This window comes from Diceros bicornis, chromosome 6 (genome assembly GCF_020826845.1).
Source record: "Diceros bicornis minor isolate mBicDic1 chromosome 6, mDicBic1.mat.cur, whole genome shotgun sequence".
Lineage (NCBI taxonomy): Eukaryota > Metazoa > Chordata > Mammalia > Perissodactyla > Rhinocerotidae > Diceros > Diceros bicornis.
The window spans coordinates 24,189,071-24,215,383 of NC_080745.1; the positions used below are offsets into that span (position 1 = coordinate 24,189,071).

Consider the following 26,313-nt stretch of genomic DNA (forward strand, 5'->3'; position numbering starts at 1 on the left):
AGATGTCTTGTCTCTGCTCTGTGATGCCTGGGGTCTCAACATGGAAGACTCGAAGGCTAGGGTTGCTTCAGTGGCTGGAGCTGGAATCACATGGAGATGTTTTCACTCACATGTCTGTAGGTGATGCTGGCAGTCAGCCAGGTCCTCCAGTGGTGGCTGTCAACATATACACATGGCCTCTCCCCGGGGCTTGGGCTTCTTTATAGCATGGTGTTTTCAGGGTAGTCAGACTTCTCACATGGTGGATCAGGGTTTCAAAACTGTGTGTCCCAAGAGAAACACATAGAAGCTTCATGGCTTCTTCTGACCTAGTCTCAGTTTTGTAGCATCACTTAATATGGCATTCACTTGGTGCCATTGAGTTCAGCCCATATTTAAGGGAAAGGGACATAGATCCCTCTTCTCAGTGGGAGGAGTCCCAAATAGTTTGGAAACATGCTTTAAAATCAGCAAAGTCTATTCTCTGGACAGTAATTATTTACATTCCTCCCACATGCAAAAGATACTTAACCCTTCCCAAACCTTCCAGAAAGTCTCATCTATGTGGCCCCAGGCTCGGGCTTGTGGTTGGATGTCTTATCATCCAAGTCAGGTCCTTTCGCAAATGAGGATCCTGAAGGTGCACTTTCTTAGGCTGAGCTGCTTGTGTTGGGTTCCTCTTAAATCTGAAGACCTGTGAACTGACCAGTCAAGCCGTCGGCCTGGACACACCCAACTTTCAATGACTGGACAGGCATAAGATAACCATTAGAGATACTCCTGCTCAAAAACGCGGGAAAATGGAAGGACACGGAAGTCACTGGTCCACAGCAATTCCGAAATCCTGCTGGATTCCTGTTGCCAGTTCCTGACTGAAGTTCAGTCTTTCTCCCTAGGAGTTACTCTCTGTGGCTTTTCAGTCTGCTCTCTGAGCTTTCGGTTCTGCCCCTTGAATTATCCTTCTTTTTCCATAAGAAAATGGAATGTGTGACCAAGTGGCTTCCCAGCCTGTTTCATGCCTGTGACTTTTAGAGCTCTGAAGGTCTCTTTCATTTTGAACTCTTTGTCTCTTTTAGTTCAAGCTGGCACTGTTTCTGTGAGAAAAATTCTCTTAAACACTGTATGGGTTGTCTATAAAGATTTTGGTGGTTCACTCCATTAGACAAATTTCTTTAAGATAAGCCCTTCACTGTCTTGGGATACCTGTGAGGCTCCCTGAGACAATAGTCTTAAGATTCTTTAAAGGCCAATTGTTTAATGAAGAAGATCTGCCAGCCACACTGTTAAAATCCTAGAAGGCTTTTTCTGTCTGAAAGTTCACCCTTTCTTTATCTTCCTTTATACTTTCCATGGTCCTTACAAAGTATCTTATAGTACCATTCTGGATTTGGTCTTTGGCCTGAGGACTTTTTTTTTTTCCTAAGGAAGATTAGCCCTGAGCGAACATCTGTGCCAATCTTCATCTATGCTATATGTGAATTGCTGCCACAGCGTGGCTGACAAGTGGTGTAGGTCAGTGCCCGGGATCCAAACCTGTGAACCTGAGCCACTAAAGTGGAACACACCAAACTTAACCACTACACCCCAGGGCAGGCCCCTCTGAGAACTTTTTTAAATTTGTCAACTCTGCTGGTTGAAAGGACTGATCTGGGCCCTTTATATTTTCCCCAAATTCCATTCAAAAACTGATGAATTCATTCTTTAGTTCATCTGTCTCTTCTCTCATTTTATTATAGGCAGCTAAAGAAGCTAGGTGTTGGCAGGGATGGTTCCTTCTGAGGGCTGTGAGGGATAATCTAGTCAATGCCATTTCCCTAGCTTCTGATGGTTTGCTGGCAATTTTTGTCATTTCTTGGCTTGTAGACACATCACCCCCATCTCTGCCTTCATCTTCATGTGGCTTTCTCCTTGTGTGCACATCTATGTCCAAATATCCCTTTCTTCAAGAACATTAGTCATATTGGACTTAGGGACATACTCCACTCCAGTATGACCTCATCTGCAAAAGCCCTATTTCCAAATAAGTTCACATTCTGAGGTACTGGGGGTTAGGACTTCAGTATATGAATTTTGGGGGGGACACAATTCAACCCATAATGAAATCCTAGATGAAATTACCAGAGGAGTATGGACAATGGACACAACTGGACGGGGGCTGCCTACTTAATCCCATCTCCTTTGAATGAACCTAGTTCACTCACACAAGTGCAATCTGAACATGAAAAGACTCATCATCCAGCCTCAGGGATTTTTCTAAACTATCTCTCATGCTCTCGTTCTGGTCTACTATTACATTGTGTCATCTTACCTTGCTCTCTGAGTCTCTTGGATAAACATATACCCTTGACTCCCTTCCCTCCCACTCCCATACACACGTTGCTCTGAAGCATCTTTTATGACGTGTCTCTGGCTGTAACTCGGGACACTGCCATCTGGACATGATTTGGCAGTTTGCTGCAGTTCCCAATACAGCAGTTTGAGGTAAGAGATGCTCTTCTCTTTGACCCTGACTCCAGGAACTCCTGCTAGCCAGCACAGACCGCTGGGCATCTGCAAGCAGGCATAGGACTTTCTGGTTAGCCCAGACTCATCCCTGCCATCTTCAACAGGCTGTGTAGGCCAAACAGTGGAATTTGATGGCTCGATGGGCCATTCAGAGTAAAAAAGAGATCATCCAGGTTAGAAAAGGTAGCAAGGCCTGCCAAATCTAAGCTACTACTGACCCCGTGGAGGAGGAGTAGGTATTGTACCAAGACACCGTGTATACAGCTGCTGCCAGCCCAGCTCACTGAATATGTGTTTACTTTAAAATTTCTAGAAATGTAAATCTATAGTCGTACTTGGCATCTACTTCCAGTTTCTCAAAGCCCGCATAGTCAGGAAAGCCATGGAAAACTTCAAGCCCAGAGCAAACAGCTTATGGTCACCTTCATGTCTTCTCTTAATCTCTGGCTCTGGCTCCCCCTTGTAGTAACATTCTAGGGCTGCTGTAACAAAGTGCCACAGACTGGGTGGCTTAAACGACAGAAATTTATTTCCTCATAGTTCTAGATTCTGGAAGTCCAAGATCAAGTTGTCAACAGGGTTGATTCCTTCTGAGGCCTCTGTCCTTGACTTGTCCATGGCCGTCTTCTCCCTGTTTCTTCACGTCATTCTCCCTCTGTACTTGTCTGTGTCCTAATCTCCTCTTCCTGCAAGGATATCAGTCATATTGGATTAGTACTCACCCTAATGACCTCATTTTAATTTACTCACCTCCTTAAAGACAATGTCTCCAAATATGGTTGCCTTCTGGGGTGCTGGGGGTTAGGACTTCAACATGATTTTTTGGGGGACACAATTCAGGCCATAACACCTCCTTTGGCTGTGACTTCTCAAGGATGAATACTGAATCCAGTTCACTGGTGTATCCATGGGCTGGGCACAGCCCAAACTCAAGGTAGATTCTCAATAAATATTTGCTGAATTGAACCTGACATTAAGATATTTCATAGACTTTTTCTGTGCACAAAGTGACACTACTTTTATTCTTTCCTATTGAGTTTATCTTCAACCATTTGGTTTCTCTGAATCAAGATTTCATTCTTCATTACTCTGAGGGATGGGATAGCAAAGCAGCAAACTAACACAGTAAAAACCCAAAATTGTACTGTTTGTACTTGTACTATTTTAAGGGAAATACATAGTAAGGGAAATTACATAGTTAATATACTAAATTGTAAAGAATTTTGCATAGTTTAATTTGTTTCATTTTTTTCAATAATAATTATGAATCAACCATAAAATGTTATAATGAGACTTGCCTTAGTGAAAAGTAAGAATGCAAGGTAATCAGCCTATCTCTGGTTTGTATAGGGTTTTTAAAAAGCTTGCTCTCCTAATGGGTAGGTATTTTTCTTAAACTTGTAAATACTATGTGCTTAACAAAGCTTTGTTTTTACTGTCCTTGGAGCTTTAACTAGGATCTTGCTAGAATTATTTCATATCCAGACATAACCACTGCAATGCAATGTCCTACAATAGAAATAATGATTATTAAAATGTGGCACTATCCCATTATTTCAGATCCTACTTTCTGTGAGATCAAGCAATGCTAGGTTCTTATGGGCAGTCTAACTAAGGCTTTCACAGAGGATAGAACAAAAGAGGGATGGAAAATATGAAGAGAATTAGAAATAGGACTAAATGAAAGAATGGAGGGAAAGAGAACTGGAAGGAGAAACAGAATTTTAAAAAATGGAGAAAATGGTGAAGGGAGGGGAGAGAGAGGGGGAGGGACAAGCACGTAATTGAAAAATGATGATAAAGGTGCCAAATTCTCTCTGGCATTAGGGTTCTGATCTTCCTCCATGTGACAGACTGCACTTTTCAGAATGCCCTTTGTATTAAATTAAAACATGACGCATGTCACTGTGATGCCCCATCAGAAATATTCCTTTGAGATAACAGTTTATTGGACTAGAGAACCTCACTAATCTCCTCACATCCACAAAGCATCTGGTGAAAAATAGCCTCAAAAGACAGACAACAATCTGATACTTCTATATTAGCTCCATGAAAAGAAAGTCTTTCAATTAGTGACAGGAATTACACGTGTGTTACTGCGGATTGGTTCACAGTATGGAAGTGATTACAATGCAATATATGTCCCCTAAAGCCAAATTATCTGCTCTTTTTAGTTGCTGGTATCAGAGAAAATAGCAGAACTGTACAACAGATAATCCCAGAATCATGACAAGTAATAAATCTGCCTCCTGAAAAATCTTTAAGAAAACTTCCTCTGGAGGAAGGGAAGGACGTGGGAGGTAAAACCACATGTGCAGAGTAGCTGATATCAAATTGTAATATTGCTCCCAGCTCAAACTTCATATTTTATCCTTGTTAAAATACGGAGACAGGACAATGCTGTGAAACCATCTTTATTGAACTTGCATTTTTAATGCTGTGTGGCTGTGAATGAGACTGAAAGAGAACAGCTGGAAACTGGTACATTTGTGGACAATTGTTATTTTTGAAAAATAGTGGAAGTAAAAAGACATCAAAATGATCTTTTTTTTTTTTTTATAATTTTATTTATTTGGTTTTTTCCCCCAAAGCCCCAGTAGATAGTTGTATGTCATGGCTGCACATCCTTCTAGTTGCTGTATGTGGGACACGGCCTCAGCATGGCCGGAGAAGCAGTGCGTCGGTGCGCGCCTGGGATCCGAACCCGGGCCGCCAGCAGCGGAGCGCGCGCACTTAACCGCCAAGCCACGGGGCCGGCCCTCAAAATGATCTTTTAAACTTTGTCTTCAGGATGAAGCTTCTATCCTGGAGTGGAGAAATACAAAACTCCAACTGACTTTGTTGATTAATGGAAATTTATAATCATACAATGTCATCCCCAGGAAGAATGGGCACTGTCTTGCAGATGGCGGAATGGAAGCCCAGCCAACCAAATGGAGGCGGCTTCCTGCTCCTTACCCCTGGGGAGGTCATACGGTGGCAGGGCGCAGACAAGAGGCGCTGGTTTATGGATATAAAATATGAATCCCTACCCTTCTGTGATTCCGCCTCTGGTATTTTCTGACACAAATTTGGGGTTGGATAGGGAAAATGGAAAAAGGCATATACATTATTTGACCTTTCTGGATCTTCTCGTGAATCAAATGTTTACCATGAGGTCCTACAGGTAATTCTTATATGTTTTCGCTTCTTAAGTAATTCTTATTTTCCTAAAGGTATTTAAAGTAAGTCTACAATTATAGCCACTAATCTGCAAGTCTCAAACTTCAAGGGAAATAAAACCCAAACTATAATGTCTGTCCTTCAAACCCAGTCCTCCTCACCACCACCCCCCCACACTCTCTCAAATACACCCAAAATTTCAAGGTTCTCCTTAAGACCTCTCCTCACACTTTTATAGCATCCGCCTCCTCATTGGGGGTTGCCTGAAGAGGCACCCGCCATGTCTTTGAAATGTTTTTTGTTTGCACAAAATTAAAATAGTCCCCCTAATCTTTGAGCAAAATTGAAACCCCAGGAGGACGTAGTATATCCATGCTGCTAATTTGATTTCCCCAGATACTCTGGCAGATCCCCCTCAAGTCTCCATGCTGTAGTTTGAAAAATGCAGGTTTAGGTAATCCTTTGTTCTTAGTTGTTAGTGCCTGCAATTAGCAACCCTGCGTGCAGACTCTGCCCAGTCTTTTTGCACCATCCTCTCACCTTTCCGTGCCAACAAGGCTCCATTGCTATTCACAGGGTTTTCATGGCCAGTTTTTTCAAAAGTGGATGGCTAGGTCCTTCTTCCTAGTCTGGAAGCTCTGCTGAAACCTGTCCATCATGGTATTTGAATTCCAGGTGGCATAGCTTTCAGCATCACAGCAACATGCAGCCGCCACAGAGTGACAACCGACAGATGGGTGGTGTGGTTCCCTGACCAGACACGAACCCCGGGCCATGGTGGTGAGAGCAGTGAATCTTAACCACTAGACCACCAGGGCTGGAAATCCCTTTGTCCTAAATACCACTAAAGGAGAATTAGAATAAATCCATATAACAATCAAAATTCCCACAGTTGTCTGTAAAAATTCAGGTAAATAAAAATTCATTACGTGAGTGAAAGGAGAATCTCCAAAGTTTATAAATGTTTCCCAAGATGGCCATGGGTCCAGACTCATCCTGACAAACACTCACTCTGAACCCCAGATGTAAGTGGCTTGGGAGTGATGAGTACTCCTTACTGTAGGAAAACAGGAGAAGGAATTGCTTTCATTTTTGAATTTTATAATGTTTTCTCACTTGATAATATCTATCGAGCCTCTATTATTTGCCAGGAACAAAAAGTTTCTGTATTTCCAAGAAATATTAGAAGCATTTTTTTATTTGTTGAGAAAAAAATCTTGCAAATTTATATTAACTTGCTGATTATTTTTATACACAACATGAAGGGCAGTATTTAAATTAAATCCATGAAGGTAGATTTAGGTATCCCACCTCCCCTGCACACACACACACATACACACACACACAGACATACACGCACACACTCACAGACACACGCACTTGCACATCTATGCTCTTCTATTGTTCTCTTTTACGGGCAAAGACAGGTCGGATAAGATTCTACATGGCTACATGTTGATGTCAGAGATCCAGAGATTAAGGTAGTCATTATTGGGAAACATCTGCAGAGCCCACTGCCTTGGGGAGAGAGAGAAAGACGCTTCTGCACCAGGCAGCCTTTGGGCTCTGTCTGGGAGGTAGCAGGAATCCCCGTACTTCTCATTCGTTGCTCTCAGAAGCTGTCCCAGGAGGGTCTGGAGTGCTGACCCTGAGTCAGTGTGCGGCCCTGCAGGGCTTGCTTTGGCGGGAGAGTTGGCGACACTGAGCATCTTCCATGTCCAGCCGAGCAATGCAGGGATGGGACCCCCTCGGAAGCCACAGCATACTGAGAGCCTCTTGTCCAGCTGTCGAGTCCAGGAGGAGGACACGAAGAAGCCTTCAAGTTACTTGCCACCGCCGAGGTCCTCCTGCTTTGGCACAGCGCTTACCAGATGCAAGATTCCTCCTGGGACCGAGCGTGCCTGCCAGAGCTTGTCTGAAGATGGGTCGGGGTAGTGGGGGCTCAGAGAAGGACAGAGTCAGCAGGGCTTCATGTGACCTCAGCTTCTGCTAACGTTGAACTAAGACTGAAGGGACTCGAGTTAGGAATTAGACAGCATTTCCTGGCAGAAAAAGTGAAAAGATCTTAAAAGTGGCTATGGAGTATCCTTCTCTAGAGATTTGGGGAAAAAAAAACTTAGTTTATTCTAGGGAATAGAATAAATTGTAATCCAGGCCAAAACACTATAAATGCATTTAAAATCTCTTTCACTCTTTTATTTCTACCCCCAGTGTCTCACCCAGGAGCACATAAAAACAAATCTGAGGCTGCCCAGGGCTCTGTTGCCAATTCTGAGGACTAGCACTTTGATTTTCTAGGAAGCAATGAATTTCCACCATTTTGAAATTAAGAAGATTCTTGTTTATCATAAATTGTGCTACAACCAATTGCTTTAATAACAGAAGGTCTACAGGTTTGGAGTGTTCTGAAACAGAAGAAGAAAGGCAGGAGATGAGGTTGGAGAGGGGCTCAGGGGCTGGATTACAAGGACCATGGTCAAGACTTTGAACTTGAAACAAAGGGAGCAGTCAGAGGTAAAAGTCCAGGGGAAGTATTGGTTTGCACCAAGGTGGCCACCAGGAGATGGAGAGAAGAGGCCAGATTCAAGAGTGAGCATGTTGATGGATTGGGTATGGGAAATGAGAGAGAAGAAGGAATTAGGGGTGACTAGGGTATTTTTTTTTAGGAAGATCGGCCCTGAGCTAACATCTGCCAATCCTCCTCTTTTTGCTGAGGAACACTGGCCCTGGGCTAACATCCATGCCCGTCTTCCTCCACTTTATATGGGACGCTGCCACAGCACGGCTTGTCAAGCGGTGCCTCAGTGCACCCCCGGGATCCAAACCGGCGAACCCAGGGCCGCCACAGCGCACTTAACCACTTGCGCTACCAGGCCGGCACCTGAATAGGATTTTTGATAAAGCAACAGTGTGAATGTTTGTGCCACGTATTGAGAGAGGGAAGACGAATGGAAGAATAGGTTTGCTCTGTGCATATGTGCGTGTGTGTATTGGGGTTGGATTGATTAATCCCAGGAGATGTCAAGTATGCAATTGTATTTTCTGACCTGAAGCTAAAGCGAGAAATTCAGACTGGAGCTAAAGATGGAGATACGTTTGGCTTATTTATCATAGCTGAGACCCTAGGAGTGGATGAAATTGTCCAAGCAGAGACTGAGGAGTGAGGAGTAGAAAGAGAAGAGTAGAGATCAAAATCCTACGGAAAATCTTTAAGGGCTGGCGGAAGAATAGAAGACCCTACGTGATACTATGAAGTGGTCAGAGTAGAAGAAAGAATATCAAGAGAATGTGGTATCATGTGGGTGAAGGCAAAGGAATATTGAGGAGAGAAGGTCAGGTGTGGGGACCCTGGGAGCTAAGCAAGGTAAGCCCAGAGCAGTGATAATGACCTTGGTGAGAGCGGCCTCAGAGAGTGCAGTGTGGGAAGCTGGGCTGCATGAGGAGAGGAGGTAGAGGCAACTCTTAAAGAGTGCTGGCTATGAAGGGGCAGAAGTATAATCCGCATGCCTGCTCACAGTCAAGGGGAGAGCGTGAGCCAAGGGAGACGGAGAAGGTTCCTTAAAAAGCACAGCCTGAGCTGGGCTGTGGGCCATGGTTAGGATTAAATCAGCTGGAGGAGAGGGGAGAGACTTTTCACTGGGAAATGAGCCTGAACTAGAGCCCAGACCTACACTCTGCAGTGTGGTAGCCACAGCCACATGAGGCTATAGGGCTCTTGATATGTGCCTGGTTCAAATCGAGATGCACTGGAAGTGCAAAATATACACCAAGTTTCAAAGACTTACTATGAAACAACAATGTGAAATATCTTATTAATAATTTTATATGATTACATCTTGAAAAGATAATATATATTGGGTTAAATAAAATAGATTCTTCCAGTTAGTCCCATCCATTTCCTTTTACTTTTGTTAAATGTGTCTATTAGAACATTTAAAATTACGTTCACAGCTTGCCGCCTGTTTCTATCGGCAGTGCTGGCCTAGAGATGAAATGAGGACGCGTGACACAGGGACCACCAGGGGACAGGGACCACCGGGGGACAGATGAAATGATAATGCATGATGCAGAGACCACTGGGAGACCACTGATGCTCCAGCATGAAAGGAGATGAATTTGGATAATTTTAGTGGAATCTAAGTGGAAAGAACTTCCGTATACAAGCAGAGAAAAGTGCCAGTAGAGAGCTATTGGAATTTCCTAAGCAGGAGAAAGACCCTAATATATAGAGAAATTCAGGAATGGGGGAGGCTATGTTTTCAAACTGATAGAAAACTAATCAAAGGAGGATAAGTTTTTTGTGGAAGGGTGACAAGAATATGAGAGGAGAATGCAGTGGTCCCACGAGACTTCCTTCTTCTCAGTTTCCCTTTCCCTCAGCAGACAATCGGAATATGGTCCTGACATCAGAAGCCAATGCGGATTTGAAAGATGACTGCACTAGAAGAGAAAGGGAGCTCAGTCTCTTAGTCTCTCCTACGTATGTAGCCCTGCATGAGGTGCCTTATCACGCGGAGTGGGAAGGTCAAGTCCAAGGACTCGAGAGTCAGGCGGCCTGGGGCAAAATCGCAGCTGCCCCAGGTACCCGCTGTGTGTAAGTCAGATGGCTTCTCTTGGTTCAGTTTTCTCTTTTGTTCAAGGGTTTGTATACAGTACCTGCTGCACCCCCCTTTCTTTTTTTATTCTCTCTCCCTGGAAAGCTGGAACCCAGTTTTGTGAGAGCCCATGCCAAGTGTATCATGGCTTTTGGTCCCGTCATTAGTTTACTTTACCTCTAATAAGTCAGCTCAAAGTCGCTAGTCTTTTCAGTGCGTCAGCAGGTCCATTATGTTACCCCTCTCCGTGGAGGATCCAGGACGAAGAAGGCAAGAGCCTGCCTTTCAGCGCGTTTCTTAGAGACTCCTTCTAAGTAGGGCCTCTCCAAAGAGTGGAAGCCCCACAACACTAAACCTGTGCAGCAACATTTCAGAGAAAGCAACCTTTGCTGTGCTTTAGAAGGGTAAGTATAGCAATGCGAGTGGAGGCAGCATGGAAGAAGACAGGGTAATGAAGGAGGAGAACCAGGGGCAATGACATAAGTGTGGACATACCTGCCAACAGGTCAGTCCTTTTTTGCGGGCAGTCCGAGGCTCTGAGAAGGACCCACAGAAGAGAGCCAGAGAGGACCTGGTTTTCAAAGGCAAACGTGGAGGGGGGTTAAAGTCACTGAAAAACTCCCACCCAGATTGTGTTCTCTCTCCCACCTGCATTGGTATCTGAAATCCCAGCACTAGGGATTTATTCTTTGAGTTAAAGTTTTATCATCAGTTAGAAAGATTTGTTAAAAAGCATGCATCGAGTTGTCCGTATAGAAGATAAAAGAGGCGCAGCTTAATGACTCACAGTAGCACATTGGTTATATAAAGTATGGTGTGTCCACTCACTAGTATACTACATAAGCATTAAAGATGATGACAATGGATATCTATATTTATTGACATGGAGAGATATTCAGGGAATATTGTCAAAAAAAAGTTTCAGAAGCATGACCCCACCTTTGCTTGAAAAGTCTTCAAATTACGTAGATCTGAAAATTTACAACTGAATTCTGTTTTTTTTTCTTTTTGCTTATTGTACTTTCCAATTATTCTATTACAAACAAAGATTGATTTTGTACTTTAAAATATTTAATTTTTAAATGCAAGTCATCTAATTGTCATTACTTATAGGTTACATGCTTATAAGATATTTAATAACAAGAATTATCCTACTGACAGTTACTTAAAAGAGAATGGGATACTGGATTGGCATACTCTGATGGGAATAAAAATCTGAAATATAGGAGATAAAGATTGCTGGGAGGATCACCCCCACCACTTCTGCAGAAAGATCTTGGCTCATGATTCTGAGTTCAGCTAATCTTAACAATTGGACAATGAGTCGCCTCAAAATAGTTACAATAGGCTACTTCATGCAAGCACAGTTTACTTAAGTTCAAAATTAACACAAACTTTACTCCACTGTCTGTATTACTCTCTAAATGGCAAAATTATTTCATTTACGCTCTAGAAGATTTGATTTGGTGCATTAACACCCATCCTCCTCATTGATTATTCAGCCTATTTTCTCTAGGATCCCTTTTCTTCCTGGAACTTTGTAATATTACCCATAATCATAAAACTCTGTTAAAAGGCAGTGCTCTCTTGAGCCCTTATTGGAAAAACAGTAGGAAATGATTAAATAATTCCAATGGGCTACTGAAAAGCCATAGGAACTCATAATGCAGCACCTTTTGTATTTACATGGAAAGTGAATCATAGAGCAACACGTGGGTGTGGACGTACAAATGTTTTTCTTTATATTAGGTATTATTGAACATATCCTGCTAACACTTTTTCTGGGATCACGTGGTCCTACAGATGGATTCCCTCCAGGGCTACCTTCCACTGAAGCTATCACAGCCACTTTTTCCTCTTAGTCCCTGGCTGGTTTTAACTCTTAACGTATTCTTTAAGGCTTTATAACTTCCTTTTGATATGCCTCCCGTATCCCTTCTTCCTCATTTTGAATTCTGAGTAAAAAGAAAACAAATAAACCAAACACCAACAACAAAATAGCTCTGTAGAAAAGTTTGACTAGTCTCTGATGAATGCACATTCAGCAATACACCTGGTCTCTATCCAGTATTTATCCTTCTTAAAACTCTTAAGCTTTAATGACCCATCCTCAAATTTGCACATGATTTATCCTTATGAATGAAATTTTGTAATTCCTTCTTTTTATTTACTTACCTGACAATGTTTCTAGAAATTCAGAACCTTGAATCTCTTCAGTGTTGAACCCAGATGCTCACTAAACCCCATCTCAACTTCTACAGCTTAAAAGGGTATAGAAAAAGATCTGTTCATCTTAATAAAATATTTGAAATCAGATGGGAGAAAATTTTCTAAACCTCATCATCTTAGTACAGTGACTTCAATTTGTACACATTGAGACAGTTTTCATATGTAGATATATTTATAATTATAATCATAGTGTACAAATAGTATTTCTTTTTTCATTTAATATTTTATAATTAACATTTTGATGTTATTTCAAAGTTTGTAAATCATAATTTGTAATATTCTGTATTCATATTAATATTCCGTTAAGCTAGTTAACTTATGTAACTACTCTTGAATTTTAGTTATTCGGGTTGCTCCTAATTTTTATTTGCTATTATCAATAATGCTATAATAATATCTTGGCACATATATACTTTTTCTATATTTGGATGATTTATTTAAGATACATTCTTAGAAATAGTATTTTATTGGTTCAGAAGAGAGGAATGTTTTTGTTGCTTTGATAGACATTGCAAAACTTTTCTAAAATGATTGTACCATAAGCCATGATGAGTAACTAAAATGAGATTATCCCTCATGTCATTTATAAATTTATAACTGACAGAAATACAAAATTCCTGTTTTCAGACATTGGACAATAGGAAGCACAGGTCTGTGATTTCTAATAGAAGTGAAAAAAGTGAGGTGAGTCCCACAATCACCTTGATTTTCTTCTGGGAGGCACTTTCTAGATGGTGGTAAATGGAAAAAAAGCCCAAACAGAGCACAGTGATTTCACTGCACTGAGAAGATGCACATTGGAGTTGGGGTACTAAATTCCAGCTGGAATTTGCAGAGCAGGATGCAGAGAGAAGGGAGCTGTGAAAAGAATGGGCTCTAGAAACCTGCATAAGAGCACTCCTGAAGCTTTGGCCAAATACTAAGCTTTCTTATACAGAGCAAGAAAACACTAGCAAATAACAACCAATGGCAGTAGAACAATTACTGGAGAAAGAGCAGCTACCTGGAAGCTATCAGAGTTTGCACAAGCAAGAAGACACTCAAGACCTCCAGCCAAAGCGTAGATACCTCATTGAATACTTTGAGCTTTCAACAGAGACCCCAGCAAGACCATGCCATAGGAGTAGGCTAATCTAGCCCTAGAGAAAAAGCTACTTTAGACCCACTCTAACAAAGCTTTTAAAATGCTCCTTAATAGAATGAAGCTTATCTGGAAGTAAATTAATAGCCTTCCAGAACAAAAGTTGACATTCTATCAGGGAAGAAAAAAATATCTAGACACCAAACACCAGAGCATTTATAATGCCCAGAATATAACAAAAAAACCACCAGATTTTTGCAAAAGCAGACAAATGTGAAAAATAACCAGGAGAAAAATCTGATAACAAAAATTATCCTGAAATGACAGATATGATGGAATTAACAGACATGTACTTTAAAACTGTTGTTACAAATATGTTAAAAGATTTAGACATAAACATAAACATAATGAGGAAACAAATAAGAACTTTCAATAGAGAACTAGGATCTATAAAGATGGAAATTTTAGGACTGAATGATACAATATTTAAAATAAAAAATTTACTTCATGGGCCTAATAGCAGATTAGTAATGACACATCCCCACACATGGTGTTAGTAAAGACCTGGACCCTCATTTAGTAGTAATAAAGTGCTCCACCTTTATCATTCTTGCCTGGAGCAGTGTCAGAGGAGGCCAAATGGAAAGCCAGACCTTTTACCATCATCCAGAACAATTACTGAACAACCAACTTTACTTAACTGATGTTTAATAAGAAACACTACATACAGCAACTGTAGAAAACACATTCTTTTCAAGTGCACATGGAACAAACACCAAGATAGGGCATACGTTGGGCCATGAAACCAGTCTGAACAAGCCTAAAAGGATTGAAATTAAGCAGAGTACATTCTCCAACCACAAGGAAATTAAATAAGAAACCATTAACAAAAAGAAGACCAGAAAGTCTTCAAATATTTGGAAATTAAACAACCCACATCTAAACAACTAATGTCAAAGAAAAAAATTAAAAGGGAATTAGAAACTATTTTAAACTTAATAATAATAAAAATATCACATATAAAAATTTGTAGGATGCAGCTGGAGGGAAATTTATAACTCTAAATGCTTATATTAGAAAAAAAAGCAAAGTTTAAAAGCCATCTTTAGATGCAAGAAAAAGAGCAAATTAAACCAAAGTAAGCAGAAGGAAGGAAATTTAAAAGAAGAAATCAATGAAATAGAAAACAGAAAACTAATAGAGAAAAAGTAAGAAAACCAAAGTTTCTTCTCTGAAATTATTAAATGAAGTGACTGATAATCTCCTAGCTAGAATGGACAAGAAGACAAAGAAATAAAGCACAAATAATTAATATCGGTATGAAAGAGGGGATATTACTACAGATCTCACAGACATTATAAACAATTCTATGACAATAAATTGAATAATTTAAATTAGATTTCTCAAAAAACACAACAAAAGTGACAAGAAAAGACAGAAAATCTGAGTAGCCCGATACTTATTTAAAAATCAAATTTATAGTTTGAAAAATCTTCCCACGAAGAATTTAGGACCAGGTGGCCTCACTAAGGATTCTATCAATCATTTAAAGAAGAAATAATACCAAAAAATTTTTCCAAATCAATCTATGTATCAAATCACTTTTACTCAAATCCTAGTAGGCTGTTTTGCAGAAAGTGATAAGCTACTTGCAAAATTTACACGTACGTGAAAAGGGCCTCAAATAGACCAAACAATCTTGAAAAGAAAAAACAAAGTTGAAGAACTTACACTACCTGTTTTCAAGACATATAAATTTATGATAATGAGGTAAATGTTTTATTGGCATAAAAATGGACAAATGGAACAACAGAAAAAAGTGTGAAATAGATACACACTTATACAGTCAATTGGTTTTAGATCAAACTACCAAAACAATGCAGTGGAGAAAGGATTTTCAATAAATGATTCTGAAACAACTGGTCATCTCTATAAGAGAAAAAAACTCAACTTTTACCTCACTCCATACAGAAGTTAATTTAAAAATGGATCAGAGACTTAAAGGTAAAAGCTAAAACAATAATGCTTCAGAAAATACATATTAGAATATCTTCACAACATGAAGATAAGCAAAGATTTCTTAAATAGAACTCAGAAAGAAGAAACTCATAAAAATGGAGTTTAATTAAATGCTTTTACCCATGAAAAAACCCTATTAAAAATGAATAGGCAAGCCACAGACAAGAAGATAATGTTTGTGATATGTTTGCCTGACAAAGAACTTGTATCTAGAATATATTAACAACTCCAGTGACTCAATAATAAAAAGACAAACGTTCAATTAAAAAAAAATTGTCAAAAATCTTAAAGAGGGATTTCACAAAGAGAGATATATAAATGGCTACTATGCACACGAAAAAGCGCTCAACATCATTTTTCATCAGGAAAATACGAATTAAAACCACAATTTAGATTTGCTAGACAAATTGTTAGATTTGCTAAACAACCACTAAATGTTGGCCAAGATGTGGGGCAACTAGAATTTTGATAACTTGCTGATGGGAGAGTAAAGCACTTTGACCAACTTTGGAAATTTTTCTGGCAGTTTCTCCTAAATTTAAGTGTATATTTACCCTATGATTCAGCAATTCCACTTCTAGGTGTTTACCTAAGATAACTGAAAACATATGATGTTTACAAAAAGACTTATATGAGAATGTTCCTGGAAACTTTATTCAAAATTGCCCCAAACTGGAAACAACACAAATTTCTATTAACAAAAGAATGAAAAAACCACTTGTGTTATATCTCTCTACAATGTAAAGCTTCTTAGCGCTAAATGGAAACAAACTACTGATACACAACAACTTGAACCTCACAGCAGTCAGCTCTTGTTATTCGCAGTACTTACGTTCTGTAAAGTCGCTGTGAACACTGAATTAGCAAATACTGAACCATTACTCCTGAGGGAAATACAGGGTTAGGTCCCCAAGAGTATATGGTCACAACATTTTCATCAATCTATTAATACCTAACCTTGTTTTACATGTATTTCTGTTTAAAGACACCTTATTTAATATAGTATATTGTTGATTCATTAACATTGAACTCATGGCCAACAGAACTCAACTCTAACTCATGAAAGAAGCTTATCTAATGCACATGTTTTCTCCCTAAGGCACATCACAGCCTTCTTACACTTAGGAACACTAGACAGCACTTCAGCATTACACTTGGGGGCTATTTTAAACAAAATCACTAATGCAAAGCACAAAATGAAAGTCACATGAAGGACACTTGTTTACAGTAGGGGAGCTGAAACAAGAAGGTGAGCATTGACTTGTTCTGACTCAGCTGTGAATGTGCACATCAACTCGACTCAGATTTTTTGCTGCTCTGCACATGTCCATAAACGACCATAAAAGCAAACAAGAATCCAGTACTTAGAGTTACAAATAAATGTTACGGAGTAGGCAAATTCACAAATACAGAATCTGTGAAAAATGAGGATTGACTATATATGATTCTATATATATAATGTTCTAGGAAAGGCAACTCTATTCTATGGTGAAAGAAGCAGACAGTAGTTGCTTCTGATGGGATGGGGACCAAAGATTGGCTAGGAAGTGTCATCAAGGATCTTTTTGGGATGGTGGAAGTGTTTTGTATTCTGATGGTGTGTGTGATACAAGGAAGTATGTGGTTTCTCAGAAATCATTGAGACCTGTACATGTCGTTATATGTAATTAAACTCCAGTAAAATAATAAAACTAGAAAAAAGGAAATTCAACACTCTCTACACAAAAAGCAAACAACGAAATAATGATGTATCAAAGTTAATCAATAAAAGCAAACTCTTTCAAATAAAAAATGAGTAGAAGATATGAGAAATCAATCCACAAAAGGAGAAATACAATATCCGTATGGTGAAGTGACTGTCTCAAAGTCACACAAGAATTTAGGGGAAGAACAAGGACTAAAATTTAGATCTCCTGATTCCTTTTATATTTGATCAAGGGAATGATGATTGATGTCAGCAAATGCTAAAACCATTTAAGGGCATGAGAAGTCTAAGTATTATAATAATAATGATTCTTTCAAAATGAATTACATGGTTATGTAACTCAGAATTTTTCTTTTCTTCTTGCCTCACAAACAAGTAATTCTGAATTTTATCAGAACATTCGATATGAAAGAATATGGAGACAATTCTGGGAGAAGATTTTAAAAATTTACAGAGGACAATAAGTTATAAATACATTACAATGTAATTACAATTAAAGTGTATTGGTGCAAGAATATACAAACAACTTATTGGGACAGAATAGATACCTCCTTTGTATATAGAGTTTTAAAAAAGATGCAGACTATTAGTTAATAAATGGTATTGGGATAACAAGTAAGTAATTTGGGGGAAAAACATCTATTTAGATCCCTCACCACACCATCCACTAGGATAAAGATTAGATATAAATATTTACAAGTACAGAAAACTAGAAGAAAACAGTATCAAATACAAATGAAATATCTAGGGTTAACATTCTAGGCACAGAAGCAGTTGAAAAACATCTTCAAGGAAAGAAATAGATGTAGAATTCTTGATTTGTTAGATTATGAGGAGCTTCTGCTGATTGATCATAAATTCAAAGATGATAGCAAGAGGCAGGTTTTGCCATGGAAAAGCGTTTTTTTTATTTTGGTGAAGATTAGCCCTGAGCTAACATCCGTTGCCAATCCTCCTCTTCTTTGCTGAGGAAGATTGGCCCTGGACTAACATCGGTGCCCATCTTCCTCTACTTTATATGTGGGAAGCCTGCCACAGCATGGCTTGATAAGCGGTGCGTAGGTCCACGCCTAGGATCTAAACCTGTGGACTCTGGGCCACTGGAGCAGAGCACGTGAACTTAACCACTATGCCACCAGGGTGGCCCCCTGGAAAAGATTATTTTAAAATAAAATTTTAATTTGAATTGAAGTATAATGTTTATACAGAAAGGTGCACAAATCATAAGTGAGCAGTTGTTAACTTCTACTTAAAAGTAACCTATATTCCAACTTCTAATACCACAGATTAAGTTTGACTATTTTTGAACTTTATGTACATGAAATCATATAGTATATATTAGTTTGTGAACGACTTATTTCATTCATTTCAACATTATTTTTGAAATTTGTGAAATTCCTCCACGTTATTACATATAGCAGTAACTCATTCATTTCAATGGCTGGATAGTATTCATTCTATTATTTGCAACTTTAGTGAACTAAAAATAATGCTGCTATAAATATTTTCAGACATGCTTTTTGATGCATATATGCATGTACTTCTGCGGTATACATGTAGGGTAGAATTAGTGGTTTATAGGGAATATATATGATCTGCTTGGGAATATGCATCAAACAGGGTATGAGTGTTCTCATTGTTCCATATTTTATACTTGGTATTCCTGCCACCTTTTTTCAGTCATTCAAGGTTTGTGGGTGGGAGGGCAGAGAGACAGGGGTATTGTAATATTTTGTGGGTTTATTTTCTGTTTCCTCAATTAATAGTGATGTTGAACTGCTTGGTGTCATCTTTTGTGAAGTATCCGTTGAATCTTTTGGCTCATTTATTAATTGGTTGACTGTCTTTTTCTTAATGATTTGTAGGAGTTTTAAAAAGTATTGTGGCTATAAGTCCTTTGTCAGTTACGTATATTGTGAATATCGTTCTCTCACCAAATGAAGTTCCCTTTTCCCTCTCTTATTGGTATCTTTTGATCAAGAGCTGATCTAAATTTTAATGAAGTCTAATTTATCAGTCTTTTGTGCTATTATTGTGTATGTGTCCTTCTTAAAAAAATCTTTGTTTTCCTCAGGGTCATTCTATGTTATCTTCTAGAAATTTATTGTTTTACCTTGCACATTTAGATCCACAATCCACCTGGAATTCAGTTTTGTGTATGGTGTGAGGTAGGATTCAAATTTTATTTTTTTTTTATACAGGTATTCATTTAACACCCCCTCACACACACACACGCATATGTATTGAAAAGACCATCCTTTCCCCTTGCTCTGCAGGAACATCTTTGTCATAAATCAAGTGTCCATATATGTACAGGTTTGTTGAGATAGACTCATTCTATCTACTTAGAGTTGAAGATTTAGCTAACGAGTTGGTTACAAACCACCAAAATGAGTTCAGTGGATTATTATTAGATGTCTTTGTTCATATTATTTCCTATTCGTTTGCATTTGAATAAAAAGTCTGTCAAAGGTTGAAAGTTCCAAAGGTCTAGCATTGTTCATTGCTTCTGTTTCCCTGAAATATAAATCACCTAATTTGAAAAATTAAATCACTAAAGAAGGAATATTTTTTTGGTCAGGGAGATGAAATGATGGGTGAAGGAGAGGAGAATAATTTGGAATTTGAGAATCACAAACCTCTAGGTACAGTCAGAATAGTAACTTCATAAAAATGTAACTTTGAATTTTGAGGTATTTTAGAATTGGAAGTGACTTTTTGTGCCTGCTATATATAGCAGGTGCCAGTAAATGTTTCACTCACAGAGAGCTAAAAAATATTTTGAAATCCCTACTTACAGCATACACTTGAGGTCTAGTGATTGGTACTTTATCTAGTATCTAACACAATCGCTTTTGTTCCTTTCTTTCCTAACTGAACATGCTATTGACTGGCTTACGTCCCATAAATATCTCACTGAGGCTGAAGATATGATACTTTGGGCCCATCTAAATGCTCCAGTTTTGTGTCAGTTCAATTAGCCTTCTTATCTCTGGAATATCACCGCTTTTATCTGTCCATTTTCTACCTACTTTATAAATAAAAAATGGCAAAATGCAAAAAATAAATAAATAAATAATTGCATGAGCCAAGACCAATGAGCAAAGATGGCAAAGTGGCCCAAATGGAACCACTGGCTGGCAGATAACCGTGTTTGCAATACCACACCTCGAAGGGTCTCATTTTCTGTGGATGTGACCTGGGACAGCTGAGGGCATTGCTTTTCACATTGCTTAGAAGTTGACTGTGCAGTATTTGAAGTCCCTTTGTAATTACATGCTGTGTCTTAAACATTACCATCTTCATTTGAAGCATATACAAATAGGAGAGGCATGGGAAGCAAGTCCAGGTTCAAAAAGAAGTAATCAGTGCGAAGGAATATCTTGAGGTAAAGAGGAAGGACAAAGAATGTGCCGGAAAACTGATTCTAAGATTCCCTGGAGGAAGGAGGCCTTCAGCTATACTTTAAAAGTAAGGAAGATTTTGGTTTTAGAAAACTATGTCTATTTGGTTGTACATAGATATATGTACACATGAATATAATTATGTGTATATATTTATGTGTATGTGTGTGTGTGTGTGTGTATGACAGAGAGAGAAAGAGAAACTATTTAGTTTCTCCATAGCTTCTTTATAAGTCTATGTACCAAAATGTTAACAGTATCCCTGAGATAATAGGAAATTAGATGTGGGTTTTTTTCTCCCTTTTTTTTTTTTTTGCTCTGAATCTTCTAAATTATGTGCAATGAAAAGGTATTACTTTAAAAAGAAGAATATATAAATCAAATTAGAAAATTACTGATTAGAAAAATGAATCCTCAGGAAGTGTTGCATTTTCAAGTAGGGAGACTGTGTTAGGAGTGGAGAGACTTTCTCTCTGTGAGTAGAGATCCCAGAGGAGTCACTACAGGAAAAATTCTCTTCATAGGAAAGCTAGGCTATTACAATGTACCAATAGTTCTATGTTGGCATGTTATTTAATTTTTTTCATTTTCAATCAAGTTTTATCTGGCTCTAAGCCTTCAATTCATCAACTTCGGTAAAAGATTCAATCTCGGCCATATTCAGGGACTCCTCCCTGCTTCTGGCCACCTTGGGGTTTTATAAAATCCTCATGGCTAACGCAGCCCATGACATTACAGAAGGCCTTCTGGTATTCATTCTTTGGAGACTGCGCGGCCAGTGCTCGGGCTAGCTGGGTGATGTGCAGCTGGGAGGCAGAGCCCGCTCGTGTCCTCTCCCTCCCGCCTCTCTCCTGTCATCAGACTCCGCCATGGGGACATGTGCTGCCTCCTGCCCCCTGTAGCAACCATCCGCCTTGAAGCTCTGCTGTCTCCAGGGTGGGAAATCTTCCACCATTTCCAAGAGAAACCAGAAATCTCTAATTTATAGAAAATCTCTCTAATATTTTAAGTTGGCAACAAATTAAACATTTTACACGCACTGTAGCTGTCGACTTTCCCAGGGGGTGCATTCAGAATCCAGAACCCAGCTCACAGTGGCCCGGCAATTCTTCCTGTGAGGGTGAAGTAAGCAATTCTATACTCTCTCTTTTTTGCTGATAAGTCAAAACAGCAAAAATGACAGCATGACTATTAATTTTTTAGTAACTTATCCTGTCATAAAAGGGAGTGTAGGAGCTATGTTCCAGGTGCCAGGGAACACCAGTACCATTATCTCTAAAGTGGGAATAATAAAACCCTTGCCTTACAGAATTTACAAGGTTGCTGTGAGGATTAAATGAGTTAAGAGATGCTAAAAAGCTCTTGATACGTAAACACGTTGTACAAAATTTGGGTGGTACCTGGCAGAAGAAGAAAAGAGACAGGGGATACGGAAACAGCAGGTGGATGCTTTCCTGGCCGGCTGCAGGCACCGTCATTGGCCGGAGTCACTCTTATTTTCTTTGTATTTAAAATAACCGCTTGTGACAGTGAGCACTGTCAGCCCATGTGGCTGGACAGGGAAAGCACAGTCCTCTTCCACGTCAAGTAGCTTTGGAAGAATTGGAAGAACTGCACATAAACAGACCTATTACAGGTTGCATTACTCAGAAAGAACAAAATAGTTATATGTAGCAGCATCACACTTTATGGATGAGAATGTAATCATATCTAATATTCTCGTCTCACTCTAGGAAGGTCAGCCCACCAGAGTAGGTCCATTCTAGAGTGGCGTGCATGGGCACAGAGAGATGTGGCCTCACGTCCATCGCTTAGTCCTCTGGTGCTCGGACAGGTAAATGGAAGGAGACTGAAGAGACTATGAAAAGAGATCCCGAGTATCATGTGCACAGACACGTGGTGTTTTCCCATTCTTCTTTGTTGTTCTGCTAACATTATTTATTCGTTATAGCAGGTAATTAGATTGTGTCCTTCAGGACCAGCACAACAGATGTGAAGTGAAGAAAATGTGACTGCGTGTGTGTGTGTAAATGTACATGAAATATGTATGGGGTATGTAAAAGCTTCACAAATCACACCAAGAATACTTTATATGTTTTACAAAGACTTAAAATTTTCAAAGCTCTTTCTTATGTGTTCTTTCATAAATTATGCATTTTGATGAACATCATAAGTCTGTGGGGTTGGGCAAGGGAACGCATAGGTATCTGAGGTCTCAGGTCACAAGCACTAGCTAAAGGAACCTAGTCTGTCTTGAAACGGCCATCAGACCCGAGAAGGACTCCCTCCTCCTGCTGCTGCTTCTTCCCCCAACCCACTGCAGCCTCTACCCTCCCCTGAAGGGGTGGGCACCGCTCTCTGAGAAGGGCTGCTGAGGATGGGACAGCATTTCAGATGCTGCAAAGAGGAACAGGGCAGTCTGGAGGGCGCTGCTGACCTCAGAAGAGGCACAAAGAGTGCCGCATGGAACGACGGCCCAGAGTGTGCAGGCAGGAGGGGCCGGGCCCCTCTTGCTCGGACTGACGTGGATAGCACTTGTTGGAAATTTGTCGATTGTGCACAAATATGCTTCTCATGCAGAACAGGTCAGCTGGAGCCACCTTACACCCTCATGCGGAACAGGTCAGCTGGAGCCACCTTACACCCTCTTCTTCACCTCACCCCCTTCCACAAACAAGCCCAGAGACACATAGACACACTCACAGATACACACACACATGCAAACACTTTCAGGCTTCGTGTCCTCCCAAAGACTCACCTGGTGTGGACAGCTGGCTAGCTCTCAGGAGGGAGAGTCAGAATAGAACAGAGCAGATGCTAGCCACAGGAAAATGCTGAAGGAGAATCACAGAAGGACATGCCTAGCCAGAGAGGGGGGAGGAAGATGCTTTAGAAACTGTAGCAGCAATCATGAAGTGGTACCTGAATCTGGGTTATATGCCAGCTTTGAGCCACAGATCTCAGAGGGCTTTATTAGCATCGTTGGAGAGGAGCTGTCACCTCCATTTGGCTATGGGAATGCATTAAAGGAAAAGAACCAGGTCCATTTGACCAAGGGCATTGAGCAATCCTGATGGGGAAAGTGCCCAGAGCCCTTGCTCTGGCGCCCTCTCCACTGATTGGTTGAAATAGCTGGGAACCCAGACTGCATAGTGACCCCAAGCTTCCCTACCTGGACACCCCCAGTGACCCCAGGTTGCAGGACTTTATGTTCCATTAATAATGAATCACATGCCACAGGAAGGGAGGTCCCTAGTCAAGGCTTTGTCTTCGGCCCATGCTGCTAAACATTACTAAGAATTTTTGTAAAACAAAACCCACCTGATTATCAAATTTGCAGCTGCCAAAAGCTATAGGAGAGATGATTCATTTCTTGGATAACATAATTGCATTTTGAACAACTTTTTGAAAGCTGGAATGATGGACCCAAAAACTAAAATTTAAAAGAAATCAATGGGAAATCCTAGAGTTGGGTTCAGAATGTCAACCGGGGGGAGGAAGAAGTCAAGATGGCGGCGTAGGCAGACTCTGAACTCACCTCCTCCCGCGGACACAGCCAATTTACAACTACGTGTGGAAAAATTACCAGTGAGACAGAACTGAAAACTGGATAAGAGGAACTCCTGCAACAACGGACAATCCTAACTGAGGTAGAAGAGGCAGAAACTCCCTTCTGGAGAGGAAAAACGCCGCCTTCACAAGCCGCAGCGCCTGACGGCTGCCCAGGAGCAGCGCACAGGTCCGCAGCCCTCCCTGGAGGAGCGGGGCCCTGAGCCGGGGAGCACCCCCGCTGTGGGCATTTTGTGGACCCAGCACAATCCAGACGAGTGGCATAACATCTGACTTTGCCTGCTACTAAAACATTGGGGAGCACCCCCAGAAAAGCTGGTTCACAAAGACATTAAAACCGGCTCTTAAAGGGCCCACGCGCAAACTCACCCGTTTCAGAAAGCAACCTAAAATCACCAGAAAGAAAGGTGCACAGTGCTTTGGTGAACAGAGACTCACCTAATAGGCCCTGGGTGCATCTCGGTGAGAGGTGGGATCTCTCCAGGGACTGGGACATTGGCGGCGGCCATTGTGGTGGCCTGGTGTGGGCGTGCTGGCACAGACGCCATTGGAGTTCTCCCTGGGGCCTGCTAGCCCAGGGTCTGCCCCACCTGCTAGAGCACTGATTTAATCCAGCTCAGCCAGGGCTGGCAGCCCACCCTAGAGACTGGCCCCACCCAACAACAAGCCCTCAGGCAACTTGTGGGCCTGCATAGATTGGTGACTGGATTCTCTGCACCCTGGCAACTGAGCCGACTTCAGTGAGGCAGAGCGTGCACAAGGAGCGGGTGGAGTGTGTGGGGCTCCCGCCGTGGAGAGACTGGGTCCGCTTGGGGAGGTCGGGGCGCACACACGGGGCAGGACTGTGTTGACTGTGTGTGTGGACCTGTGGGCAGCAGGGCTTGTCAGCTGCAGAAGACCTGTGCTTCTCAAAACCCACATAGGGTGTTTGCCCCACCTTCCAAAGCCTGAAACAATGGGTGCTCCCATGCCTGAGACCAGCCCCACCGAGCTGCAATCTTCAGAGAGCTGACAAGAAACCTAAAGTCTGGAGGCTTATAGCAATTGTAAGGCCCTGAGCCTAACAACCTGCCACGCTGGGGGCCTACTCACTTAAAAGAAATACTGCAACACAAATGTGGTATTAGAACTTGCAGCCAACTGTGCTGGGGCTCCCCGCACCTGATAAAGAGACTGAAGGGCCCACAACAACTACAAGCAGCTGAGCATTACAACAGCTGGCCAGGAGCATAACTCGGCCTCCCTGGGCGACTACAGGAAGAGCAAACAGGCCACAACAGAAGGACACACGTAGCCCACATAGCGGTGACCCCTGGAACATTGAGAACTGAGGGAAGTACATTGTAGGCCTCCTAAGCCGTCACTTACATAAGGTCACCTATCCAAGAGCAGGAGATGTAGCTGACCTACCTAATACGTAGACACAAGCACAGGGAAAGAGGCAAAATGAGGAGGTAAAGGAATACATTCCAAGTAAGGCAACAGGACAAAACCCCAGAAAAGGAACTAAGTGAAACAGAAATGAGCAACCTGCCTGACAGAGAGTTCAAACAAAGAGTGTTAAGGATGCTCACTGATCTGGGAAGAAGAATAGATGAACTCAGTGAGAATGTCAACAAAGAAATGGAAGATATAAAAAGAACCAATCAGAAATGAAGAATACAATACTGGAAAAGAAAAATTCACTAGAGGGACTCAAAAGCAGAGTAGAGGATACAGAAGAATGAATCTGTGAGCTGTACAAAAGACTAGAAGAAATTACCCAAGCTGAACAGGTAAAAGAGAAAAGAATTAAAAAGAGTGAGGATGGTCTAAGGGACCTCTGGGACAACATCAAGTGCACAAACATCCGTGTTATAGGTGTCCCAGAAGGAGAAGAGTGAGACAAAGGGTCAGAGAATCTACTTCAAGAAATAATAGATGAAAACTTCCCTAACCTAAGGAAGGAAACAGACATCCAGGTACAGGAAGCACAGAGAGCCCCAAACAAGATAAACCCAAAGAGGCCCACACCAAGACACATCATAATCAAAATGTCCAGAATTAAAGATAAAGAGAGAATCC

At 40.7% G+C, this 26,313-nt stretch overlaps 1 long non-coding RNA gene across 1 annotated transcript; it reads right to left on the reverse strand.

The window, feature by feature from the left end:
• Positions 1 to 6,918: 6,918 nt before the first annotated feature.
• LOC131406780 (uncharacterized) lies at positions 6,919 to 24,714 on the reverse strand. Its single transcript, XR_009220350.1, has 3 exons — positions 24,688 to 24,714; positions 10,737 to 10,812; positions 6,919 to 7,688 (listed from the first exon to the last, which is right to left on the reverse strand). It is a non-coding gene; the product is annotated as an uncharacterized LOC131406780 (long non-coding RNA).
• Between the last annotated feature and the right edge of the window lie 1,599 nt (positions 24,715 to 26,313).